A 12221-nucleotide genomic window follows, 5' to 3' on the forward strand; every position below is an offset into this window, starting at 1 on the left:
AGGAGTGCATGCAATAAAGGTGCAGCAGTTATAATGGGTGACTTTAATATGCACATAGATTGGGCTAGCCAAACTGGAAGCAATACGGTGGAGGAGGATTTCCTGGAATGCATAAGGGATGGTTTTCTAGACCAATATGTCGAGGAACCAACTAGGGGGGAGGCAATCTTAGACTGGGTGTTGTGTAATGAGAGAGGATTAATTAGCAATCTCATTGTGCGAGGCCCCTTGGGGAAGAGTGACCATAATATGGTGGAATTCTGCATTAGGATGAAGAATGAAACAGTTAATTCAGAGACCATGGTCCAGAACTTAAAGAAGGGTAACTTTGAAGGTATGAGGCATGAATTGGCTAAGATAGATTGGCTAATGATACTTAAGGGGTTGACTGTGGATGGGCAATGGCAGACATTTAGAGACCGCATGGATGAATTACAACAATTGTACATTCCTGTCTGGCGTAAAAATAAAAAAGGGAAGGTGGCTCAACCGTGGCTATCTAGGGAAATCAGCGACAGTATTAAAGCCAAGGAAATGGCATACAAATTGGCCAGAAATAGCAGCGAACCTGGGGACTGGGAGAAATTTAGAACTCAGCAGAGGAGTACAAAGGGTTTGATTAGGGCAGGGAAAATGGAGTACGAGAAGAAGCTTGCAGGGAACATTAAGGCGGATTGCAAAAGTTTCTATAGATATGTAAAGAGAAAAAGGTTAGTAAAGACAAACGTAGGTCCCCTGCAGTCAGAATCAGGGGAAGTCATAACGGGGAACAAAGAAATGGCAGACCAATTGAACAAGTACTTTGGTTCAGTATTCACTAAGGAGGACTCAAACAACCTTCCGGATATAAAAGTGGTCAGAGGGTCTATTAAGGAGGAGGAACTGAGGGAAATCTTTATTAGTCGGGAAATTGTGTTGGGGAAATTGATGGGATTGAAGGCCGATAAATCCCCAGGGCCTGATGGACTGCATCCCAGAGTACTTAAGGAGGTGGCCTTGGAAATAACGGATGCATTGACAGTCATTTTCCAACATTCCATTGACTCTGGATCAGTTCCTATCGAGTGGAGGGTAGCCAATGTAACCCCACTTTTTAAAAAAGGAGGGAGAGAGAAAGCAGGGAATTATAGACCGATCAGCCTGACCTCAGTAGTGGGTAAAATGATGGAATCAATTATTAAGGATGTCATAGCAGCGCATTTGGAAAATGGTGACATGATAGGTCCAAGTCAGCATGGATTTGTGAAAGGGAGATCATGCTTGACAAATCTTCTGGAATTTTTTGAGGATGTTTCCAATAAAGTGGACAAAGGAGTACCAGTTGATGTGGTATATTTGGACTTTCAGAAGGCTTTCGACAAGGTCCCACACAGGAGATTAATGTGCAAAGTTAAAGCACATGGGATTGTGGCTAGAGTGCTGACGTGGATTGAGAACTGGTTGTCAGACAGGAAGCAAAGAGTAGGAGTAAATGGGTACTTTTCGGAATGGCAGGCAGTGACTAGTGGGGTACCGCAGGGTTCTGTGCTGGGGCCCCAGCTGTTTACATTGTACATTAATGATTTAGACGAGGGGATTAAATGTAGTATCTCCAAATTTGCGGATGACACTAAGTTGGGTGGCAGTGTGAGCTGCGAGGAGGATGCTATGAGGCTACAGAGTGACTTGGATAGGTTAGGTGAGTGGGCAAATGCGTGGCAGATGAAGTATAATGTGGATAAATGTGAGGTTATCCACTTTGGTGGTAAAAACAGAGAGACAGACTATTATCTGAATGGTGACAGATTAGGAAAAGGGAAGGTGCAACGAGACCTGGGTGTCATGGTACATCAGTCATTGAAGGTTGGCATGCAGGTACAGCAGGCGGTTAAGAAAGCAAATGGCATGTTGGCCTTCATAGCGAGGGGATTTGAGTACAGGGGCAGGGAGGTGTTGCTACAGTTGTACAGGGCCTTGGTGAGGCCACACCTGGAGTATTGTGTACAGTTTTGGTCTCCTAACTTGAGGAAGGACATTCTTGCTATTGAGGGAGTGCAGCGAAGATTCACCAGACTGATTCCCGGGATGGTGGGACTGACCTATCAAGAAAGACTGGATCAACTGGGCTTGTATTCACTGGAGTTCAGAAGAGTGAGAGGGGACCTCATAGAAACGTTTAAAATTCTGACGGGTTTGGACAGGTTGGATGCAGGAAGAATGTTCCCAATGTTGGGGAAGTCCAGAACCAGGGGTCACAGTCTAAGGATAAGGGGTAAGCCATTTAGGACCGAGATAAGGAGAAACTTCTTCACCCAGAGAGTGGTGAACCTGTGGAATTCTCTACCACAGAAAGTAGTTGAGGCCAATTCACTAAATATATTCAAAAGGGAGTTAGATGAAGTCCTTACTACTCGGGGGATCAAGGGGTATGGCGTGAAAGCAGGAAGTGGGTACTGAAGTTTCATGTTCAGCCATGAACTCATTCAATGGCGGTGCAGGCTAGAAGGGCTGAATGGCCTGCTCCTGCACCTATTTTCTATGTTTCTATGTTTCTATACCTAAAATGTGATGCTTTGAGCCGGGAGTACAAAAGTGGAAAATTACCCTTTACATTACTTCCTCTATCTCTACTGAAGGAGTGCTACTAATACCTCTATGTCCCCCAGTAGGTATTGATCCAGCTCCCTTTAAGTGTGCCACTGGATCCTGAATCTGTAAGCTGCACTCTGCACCCATTATTCTAATGTGCGTAATGTTTTGTGCAAGGAGCCCAAAGGTGGAATGTTTACCATTTAGCATTTCTTAAAGTAGGAGATCAACTGTTTTGGTGGTAGGTAGAGTAGCAGGGAAAGTCCTTCATAGAATAATCATGCAGTAATTCTGGAAGAATGGGCTTGATAGGCCCTTTTCTCATTCCAGATTTCTACGTATTTATCAACTCATATCATTACACTATTTGTGTCCAATGTGTCTAGCATCATTTTCCTGTAACTGATTGGGTAAGTGCCATATTCAACAAAAAAAATCATATTTGATTGACAGCTCTGTTGACCAATGAAACATACAAATAGTTACACCACTGCCCCTACCACTCTTCCCAGAATCCATCTTGGCCTCAACTTCTCTCCTGGCTCTCAAAGTTAGCCGAATCCTCAACTTCCAGACTGAGCCCCACTTATGCCTTCATCAACACTGTATACTGTTGCTCCCAGTTGCCAGTTAACAGGTAACTGACCTCCCTTCATATCCATTTCCACTTGGGTCTTTAATTTCCATCTCCTGACCTGCTCCACTCCTGGATTTCTCATGCATCGATCCTGGAAAGCCTAACTCATACCTAACTGGCTTATTTACTGCAATGTAGGGTTCTTTGAAATTATATATTATTTTGATTTAAAAATATAAACCATGATACATAATTACATCTTTGTGCTCCAAAATATTTAGTGAACAAAAATTGCAAAGAAATGACAGCCAATAAAATTGTTTAAACTATAATTGTCAAAATAACCTAAGAAAGACGTCAATATGTACCAAAACAAGTAACATTGATTATTTCAAATTGTGGTTGGGAATATTAGCATTATACATAATAAAAGTGGCACCTGTTTTCAATCGGACTACAAATTCCAGAATCCAAAGTACCCTGTATTACATTTCAATCTTAGGAAAGAACATGCACAAGTGTCTAGAAATCCTGTATTACAAACTAAACAGTGCCCTCTGGAGGTGGATGTCACAATTTGTGTGGCATTTCATTGGTTAATTTTAGATTGCACCTTTAAGAACTTTTGGGGGTTTAAGTACATCAAAAAGAATAATAGGCTTGAGTGCATGGATCAGTAATAGCTTTCTAATACACAGTAATAGATGTGAAATGGAAAACAGATTTATAATCAAGTTAATAATATTAGTTCAATATTCCTTTGCAGATTGAAGGAGACCTAGTAAAACAATTACTGTGCCAAATGGGAAGTAAATCATTGTGGTTATCACTTAATTCCATTCTAAGGTGCCCTATTTTTCCAAATGCCAATCATATTCAATTTATTTCAAATTGCTTTGTCTCTTAACAGAAGAGAGACTGTTTCTTCTTGTAGGTTTTTGTTTTATATTCTTTCACTTTGCCCTCTTCTTGGTCTCCCTGAACCATGCAATCGGCTTTCTGTTCCCAATCTTGCTGATTTCCTTTACTATGGGAAAGCCATCTGGCACCTGTGCTGCAAAGAAAATAATTTGCATTTATATAGCACCTTTCACAACCTCATGACATCCCAAATTGCAATTAAGTCCTTCTGAAGTACTTTAATGTTATAACTGCTATAATGTAGAAATCGTGGCAGCTAATATGCTCACGGCAAGGTCCCATGAATAGCAAAGAGATAATAACCAGTTTAAGCGATGTTGATTGAGGGATAAATATTGGCCAGGACACTGGGGATAACTCCCCTGCTGTTCTTCGAAGTAGCATGGGATCTTTTACATCCACCTGAGAGGGCAGACGGGGCCTCGCTTCAACATTTCATCCAAAAGAAAGCACCTCCACTAGTGCAGCACTCCCTCAGTCCTGCACTGGAGTGTCAGCCTAGATTTTGAGCTGAAGACACTGCACTTCCTCATGACGATTTGGCTCAAAATAGGGACTCACTAACGGGACAAAGTTCTCCAAGTTTAAAATTTGGGCCTCTAAACAACCTAATTGTCATCAAATGCGAAGTATTTATGAACAAGTGGAATGCTGAGGTTTTCTTCAATTGAAAAAGAAATCAGGGCTGTAGGAAAAGAGCAGGGAGTGGGACTAATTGGATAGCTCTTTCAAAGAACTGGCACAGGCACAATGGACCGAGTGGACTCCTACTATGCTGCACGATTCCATGATTTCTCTCAGCACTTTATTCGCTTTATACTAACATAGTAGCAAATTTCACTGTACAAGAGCTGCAGGCTCAAAGGATAGCAACATTCATATCTGGCACACACCACATTCCAATAAAGAAACGTGGCGGAGAACATCAGACAGGTCAACACATTACCCACCACCCATGGAAGGCAGTAAGTGAGCAGGAAGCGATTCATAGAATTACACAGAATTTTACAGCACGGCCATTCAGCCGAACACATTGTTTAACCACATGCTGCTCTGTGTAACAGTAACAGCTGATAAAAAATTGAAAACAGAAAATACAAAGCAGCTACTTTACAGGTCTGTGAATCTATTATTGAAAATGTATCATACCCCATGACACTAGAGATTGCAAGTAATTACCAGTATAGCCACAGAAGCACCAAAAATATTTGATGGTCTTCAGTTTGAGACAGGTGACGACAAACTACAACAGCTTGCATTTATATAGCACCTTTAACATAGTAAAACACCTGAAAACTGATATAGAGGCTTTACTTAGTGAGCTGGAACATTTCTGTGCAAGAAATACTAATGAAGCCTATGAATGATATCGTTTCAACAACTGAGCCCAATATCCTGATGAGACAATAGAGTCATATGTATTGAGCCGCCAAATCTCAGCTACATCATGTAACTACGGGGTTCTAGAAGAAATCCTATCATGTCATTTCCCGTAGTATTTACAGTCTATTTCAGGAGCTTTCCAAAATTTGATTTGGCATCACATCTGTAGTTACTTTTCTGTTTTCCCTCCTAAATATTTGGCAGTTAGTGACATGGCACGAGAGAGATATTTTTACAAGAGCCACAACTGACACTTAAAGCTGGAACAACACGTCTCAAGCTAGTGATCACCAACAAAATGGCTGAAAGTAAGTAAGTACCCAGAAAAAAGTGGAATATTTAGTGCAGACCAGTGGCTTGTTCCTATCACAGTATTACACTGTACTAAAATCTTAAATATGGAATTTCAAAGTATTTCTTTAAAGTTAAGTGCAACTCATCACTACTTCAACCCCATTCCCTATTTTATTTCTAAACTTTGGCAACTCCAAAAAGAAAACTAGAATAAATCTAGTTAATGTATTCACATCAGAAAACAAGCTTCTTATCACAAAGTAGTGTCCATTATCAGTCTTCTTCACATGATGGATGTATCCAAAATGTTATTTTCTAATGCAACCAGGAGAGATAGACCTGTCAGTGGGGGGCTGAGATTCTTCCCACATGGCTCCAGATAGACCTGCAGGTCAAAGTCCTAAAGGGTAAGAGTGATCCTATCTGATCAAGCAGCGGGAAGCTTACCAAAGACTCTGGGCTCAATTTTCCCCAGTATTTGCGCCATTTTCTTTGGAGTAGGCTGCTTTTTCTGGCCTTACTTAAAAATCCTCAGTTTCCCCAATCAATTTGCGCCAGCGTAACTCAATTAGTTATGTTTTTTTTTTTAGAAGTTTTTTTTCTCAGAAGGGTGTTACCAGCTACCTACGCCAATTCTGGCCATTTAGGCAACTTTGGCCAGCTAATAGTTATTCCTTTTTTTTTGTGTATGCAACCCTATATAACCTGTATTCTACCGCCACCAGAGGGTGTGTCTGTTGGGAGTCCCAAGGGATCCCAGCATCCCTTGCTAGTACAGTATATAAGCAGGACTCCCATGCTGTACCAACACTCTGGAGTTAGAATAAAGAAACTAAGGCCACACTTACTCACATCTACAGTACTCAGTTACATTGCTTTATTCGAGACATAACAACTGGCGACGAGATAATGAACCACCAAGTGAAAATGCAGAGAACTGTTGGCATCCTGGAGAAATTCTCAGAAGGGGATGATTGGGAGGCCTTCGTGGAGCGACTCGACCATTACTTCGTGGCCAACGAGCTGGAAGGGAGCGCGAACGCTGCCAAACAAAGGGCAATCCTCCTCACCGTCTGCACAGCAACAAGCTATGGCCTCATGAAGAATCTTCCTGCTCCTGTGAAACCAACAGCCAAATCATATGAAGAACTGTGTACGATGGTCCGGGAGCACCTAAATCCAAAGGAGAGCGTTCTGATGGCAAGGTATCGATTTTACAAGAAATTAATGATGCATGCAATAAAGGTACAGCAGGTATCATGGGTGACTTTAATCTACATATACATTGGGCTAATCAAACTGGTAGCAATACGGTGGAGGAGGATTTACTGGAGTGTATTAGATCTGGTTTTCTAGATCAATATGTTGAGGAACCAACTAGAGAGCTGGCCATCCTAGACTGGGTGATGTGTAATGAGAAAGGACTAATTAGCAATCTTGTTGTGCGAGGCCCCTTGGGGAAGAGTGACCATAATATGGTATAATTCTTTATTAAGATGGAGAGTGACACAGTTAATTCAGAGACTAGGGTCCTGAACTTAAGGAAAGATAACTTTGATGGTATGAGATGTGAATTGGCTGGAATAGACTAGCAAATGATACTTAAAGGGCTGACAGCGGATAGGCAATGGCAAACATTTAAAGATCACATGGATGAACTTCAACAATTGTACATCCCTGTCTGGAGTAAAATTAAAACATGGAAGGTGGCTCAACCGTGGCTAACAAGGGAAATTAAGGATGGTGTTAAATCCAAGGAAGAGGCATATAAATTGGTCAGAAAAAGCAGCAAACCTGAGGACTGGGAGAAATTTAGAATTTAGCAGAGGAGGACAAAGGGTTTAATTAGGAGGGGGAAAATAGAATATGAGAGGAAGCTTGCTGGGAACATAAAAACTGACTGCAAAAGCTTCTATAGATATGTGAAGAGAAAAAGATTAGTGAAGACAAACGTAGGACCCTTGCAGTCAGATTCAGGTGAATTTATAATGAGGAACAAAGAAATGGCAGACCAGTTGAACAAATACTTTGATTCTGTTTTCACAAAGGAAGACACAAATAACCTTCTGGAAATACTCGGGGATCGAGGGTCTAGTGAGAAGGAGGAACTGAAGGAAATCCTTATTAGCCAGGAAATTGTGTTCGGGAAATTGATGGGATTGAAGGCTGATAAATCCCCAGGGCCTGATAGTCTGCATCCCAGAGTACTTAAGGAAGTGGCCCGAGAAATAATGGATGCATTGGTGATCATTTTCCAACAGTCTATCGACTCTGGATCAGTTCCTATGGATTGCAGGGCAGCTAATGTAACACCACTTTTTAAAAAAGGAGGGAGAGAGAAAATGGGTAATTATAGACCAGTTAGCCTGACAGCAGTGGTGGGGAAAACGTTGGAATCAATTATTAAAGATGAAATAGCAGTGCATTTGGAAAGCAGTGACAGGATCAGTCCAAGTCAGCATGGATTTATGAAAGGGAAATCATGCTTGACAAATCTTCTAGAATTTTTTGAGGATGAAACTAGTAGAGTGGACATGGGAGAACCAGTGGATGTGGTGTATTTGGACTTTCAACAGGCTTTTGACAAGGTCCCACACAAGGGCCCCAAGTTTCCACATGATTTGCTCCTGATTTTTAGGAGCAACTGGTGTAGAACGGAGTATCTTAGAAATCGGAATTCTCGACATTTAGTTTGCTCCAGTTCTAGTCAGTTAGAACAGTTTCACTTTGGAACATAATTTTTTTTTCAAAAGGGGGCGTGTCCGGCCACTTACGCCTGATTTCAAAGTTTCGTGAATGAAAACTTACTCCAAACTAACTTAGAATGGAGTAAGTGAAGATTTTTGTACGCTCGAAAAAACCTTGTCTACACTTTAGAAAATCAGGCGTAGGTTACAAATTAGCCGTAGGGAATGAGGTGGGGGGGGAGGGAGGGGAGGGAAGTCATTAAATTCTACAATCAATCCTTAGTTATACTTATACAAATATTATACAAATAAATCCAACCTGAATAAAAATTTATAAGCAAAGAAAAGATTAAATAAACCATGTTCCTACCTGTGTGAAATAGCATCAGCCTTCGAGCTGCTGTGCTTCAGGCAGGCCTTTCATGTTGGAGACAGGCAGGGATGTGGCATCAGTGTCTCGACGGCAGCGGCAGCAAGCTTCGAGCTGAGCTGCAGTGCTTGAGGCAGGCCTTCATTCTCTTCGTGGCTGGCCGCGAAGAAGCAACACCGGACAGACCCGAGGCCTTTCGGCCATGAGATATCAGCGGCATCAGTGGCTGGCCGGCAGCCGAAGAATCAGCAGCGGACCGACCGACGTGAGGCCATTCGGCCATAGGATATCAGCGGCGTCAGTGGCTGGCCGGCAGCCGAAGAATCAACACCTGACACACGCAGCTCTTTATGGTGCTTGAGGCCATTCGGTCACGCTTTAGGGGTGGCGTCAGTGGCTCGATGGCAGCCGAAGATACAGCAGCAGCCTTCGAGCTGTGAGGGGGACTGAGGCCATTTGGACAGGGAGAGGCAGCCACATCGACAGTTTTATATTTAAATTTGCAGAATGGGTGCTGCATTGACAACACCACGTATTATGCAATGGTTTGCCATCAATTCACTGCATAGGAGAGAATTGATTAGAGCTCACTGCACTAGGATCGTCGTAGCCCGTAGGTTTTTTGGGCAGGAGACCTTACCCACGTTGACAATATCGAACCAGGCGCTCGTACCTGGACATGAGCGAGGCTGATTGTGTGAAAAGGCTGCGTTTTCGCAGAGAAGTTGTCACTGAGATCTGTGATATGGTGAGAGCAGATTTGCAGCCCAGAAGCAGAAGGACAACTGCCTTGTCTGTTGAAGTGAAGGTAACAGCTGCACTTTCTTTCTATGCCTCGGGATCGTTTCAGGCTACAACTGGAGATGTGTGTGCCATCTCTCAAAGTGCAATACATGCCTGCGTTTACCAGGTCACGGCTGCACTTTATGCGCGAAGGAATGACTTCATCAATTTCCCAATGACCACACAAGCGATCCATGAGAGGGCTGTGGGCTTCTTCAGGATTGCCGGCTTCCCAAAGGTACAGGGCTGTATTGATTGCACCCACATAGCCTTGCGAGCATCTGTGGAGGATTCTGAGCAGTACCGAAATAGGAAAGGTTTCCACTCTATCAATGTGCAGCTCGTGTGTGACGACAAGCAGCGCATCATGTCAGTCGATGCGAGATACCCTGGCAGCACCCATGATGCGTTCATCCTATCCGACAGCGTTCTATCTGACATGTTTGAGCAGCAGCCAGAAGGGCAGAGCTGGCTACTGGGAGACAAAGGGTACGGCCTGACCACCTGGCTCATGACGCCCATACGCGTGACACGGACAGAAGCTGACCGTCAATACAACATGGTGCACATTGCGACGCGCAGCATCATTGAGAGGACAATTGCCATATTGAAACAGCAATTCCGATGCCTGGACCATTCCGGAGGACAGTTGCTATACTCTCCTCAGATTGTCGGTCACTTCACTGTTGTGTGCTGCATGCTTCATAACTTAGCCATCATGAGGCAGCAGGAGCTGGTAGTGGAACCCGAAGACCGACGTGAGGGTCCAGTGCATGATGATAGTATTACGGAAGACCAGGATGTGGATGATAACGACAATCGGGAAAGCATGCAAGTGCCTGATGCCGAAGCACGAGGTCGGAGGAGGGCCGTCCATCGTGCCCCTTTAACGATTGTACGAGACTTGCGCCAGCAGCTCATCCGTGAACGCTTCAACTACTGATGCCTGAGGACTCTGCGACCACTTTTGCATATGGACATGTTTATTCTTTGCAGTTGTTCCTACGTTGTGTTGTGTTAATGGAACATGAAACAGTTTTAATGAAAAAATATTTTATTGAAAAGTTAACGTCACTCTAATAAAATATTTGTTGTATCAAACTATACTTTTTAATATGACTCTTGAAGATCACTTAAAAACTTTAAGATCACTTATAAACTTGTAAAGTTACAAAAGTAACAAAACACTTTCTATGTGAAAAGTTTTACACTCTAAGATCACTTACACTTCAAGATCACTTTTTAGATGCAAAATTAAATAATTTACAGAATGTGAGAGCATTTACACTATAAGATCACTTGAAACCCCTGAGATCACTTATATGTTGTAAAGTTACAAAACAGTTTCATTGTGAAAAATCTTACACTCTGAAGAACACTTAAACTTCAGGATCACTTTTTAGGTGCAAAATTAAATAAGATACAAAAAAATGTGAGAGCATTTACACTATAAGATCACTTAAAACCATAAGATCCCTTATAAGTTGTAAAGTTACAAAACTTACAAAACAGTTTCATTGTGAAAAATCTTACACTCTGAAGAACACTTAAACTTCAGGATCACTTTTTAGGTGCAAAATTAAATAAGATACAAAAAAATGTGAGATCATTTACACTATAAGCTCACTTAAAAACCATAAGATCCCTTATAAGTTGTAAAGTTACAAAACTTACAAAACAATTTCAATTTGAAAAACGCTACTACAGCTACATCAAGAACAAGAACAAAAGCAGCAAAGAAAGGCTGCAACCATGTCTCATCCATATCTCAGTGAATGTTCACTTCCTCATGGGGGTATCATTTGACTGGCTGGGCTGTGTGCCCTTATTTCAGCAGCTACCTCAACCAGGCCCATCCTGACGGCCTGTGCCGACACTTGCATGCCCTCCCTGATGGCCAGTGCCATCATTTGCATGCCCTCCCTGACGGCCTATGCCGTCGATTGCACTCCCTTGGACATTCCCTCCCTAAGTTCCCATCTCATTACTGCTATTTCTCCCATCAGGACCGTCAACTCTTCACCTACTGCATTGACGCCACCGATGAGTGATCGGGTAAGCTCATTGGTCTCCATAGCCAATGCCACAACCTGAGTCGCATCTGTTGCACGCTGTATCTCAGGAGAGCATGTCTCCAATCTCCTTCTCCTCTGCCTGGGTCTGCCTTGTGGCACCACTACACTAGGAGACGCGGGCACGGACGGTGGGATGCTCGGTGTTGCAAGCGGCACCACTGCACAGGGAGATGCAGGCTGGGACTGTGGGACGCTCTGTGTTCCAGACGGCTGAACTGGAGGGAGAGGCTCGTGCTGGAATGGTGGGATGCTCTGTGTTCCAGACGGCAGTACTAGAGAGAGAGGCTTGGGCTGGGATGGTGGGGCGCTCTGTGTTGCAGACGACAGCACTCGAGTGCGAGCCGTGGTCTGGGATGTTGGACGAATGGGTGTAAACTGCTCCATGATATCAGCAGCAACACTGGGATCCGAAGCGTCGGAATCGAAACCATAGTAGGTGGAACCAGAACCTACGCGAGAGGGAGGCACAGGCTCGGACGGTAGTGCACTGACTGTAGAATGCTGCATTATACCAGCAGCACCACTGGGACCCGCAACATCGGAAGCGAAACCATGGAAGGTGG

The sequence above is a fragment of the Pristiophorus japonicus genome, chromosome 7 (genome assembly GCF_044704955.1).
Source record: "Pristiophorus japonicus isolate sPriJap1 chromosome 7, sPriJap1.hap1, whole genome shotgun sequence".
Classification (NCBI taxonomy): Eukaryota; Metazoa; Chordata; class Chondrichthyes; family Pristiophoridae; genus Pristiophorus; species Pristiophorus japonicus.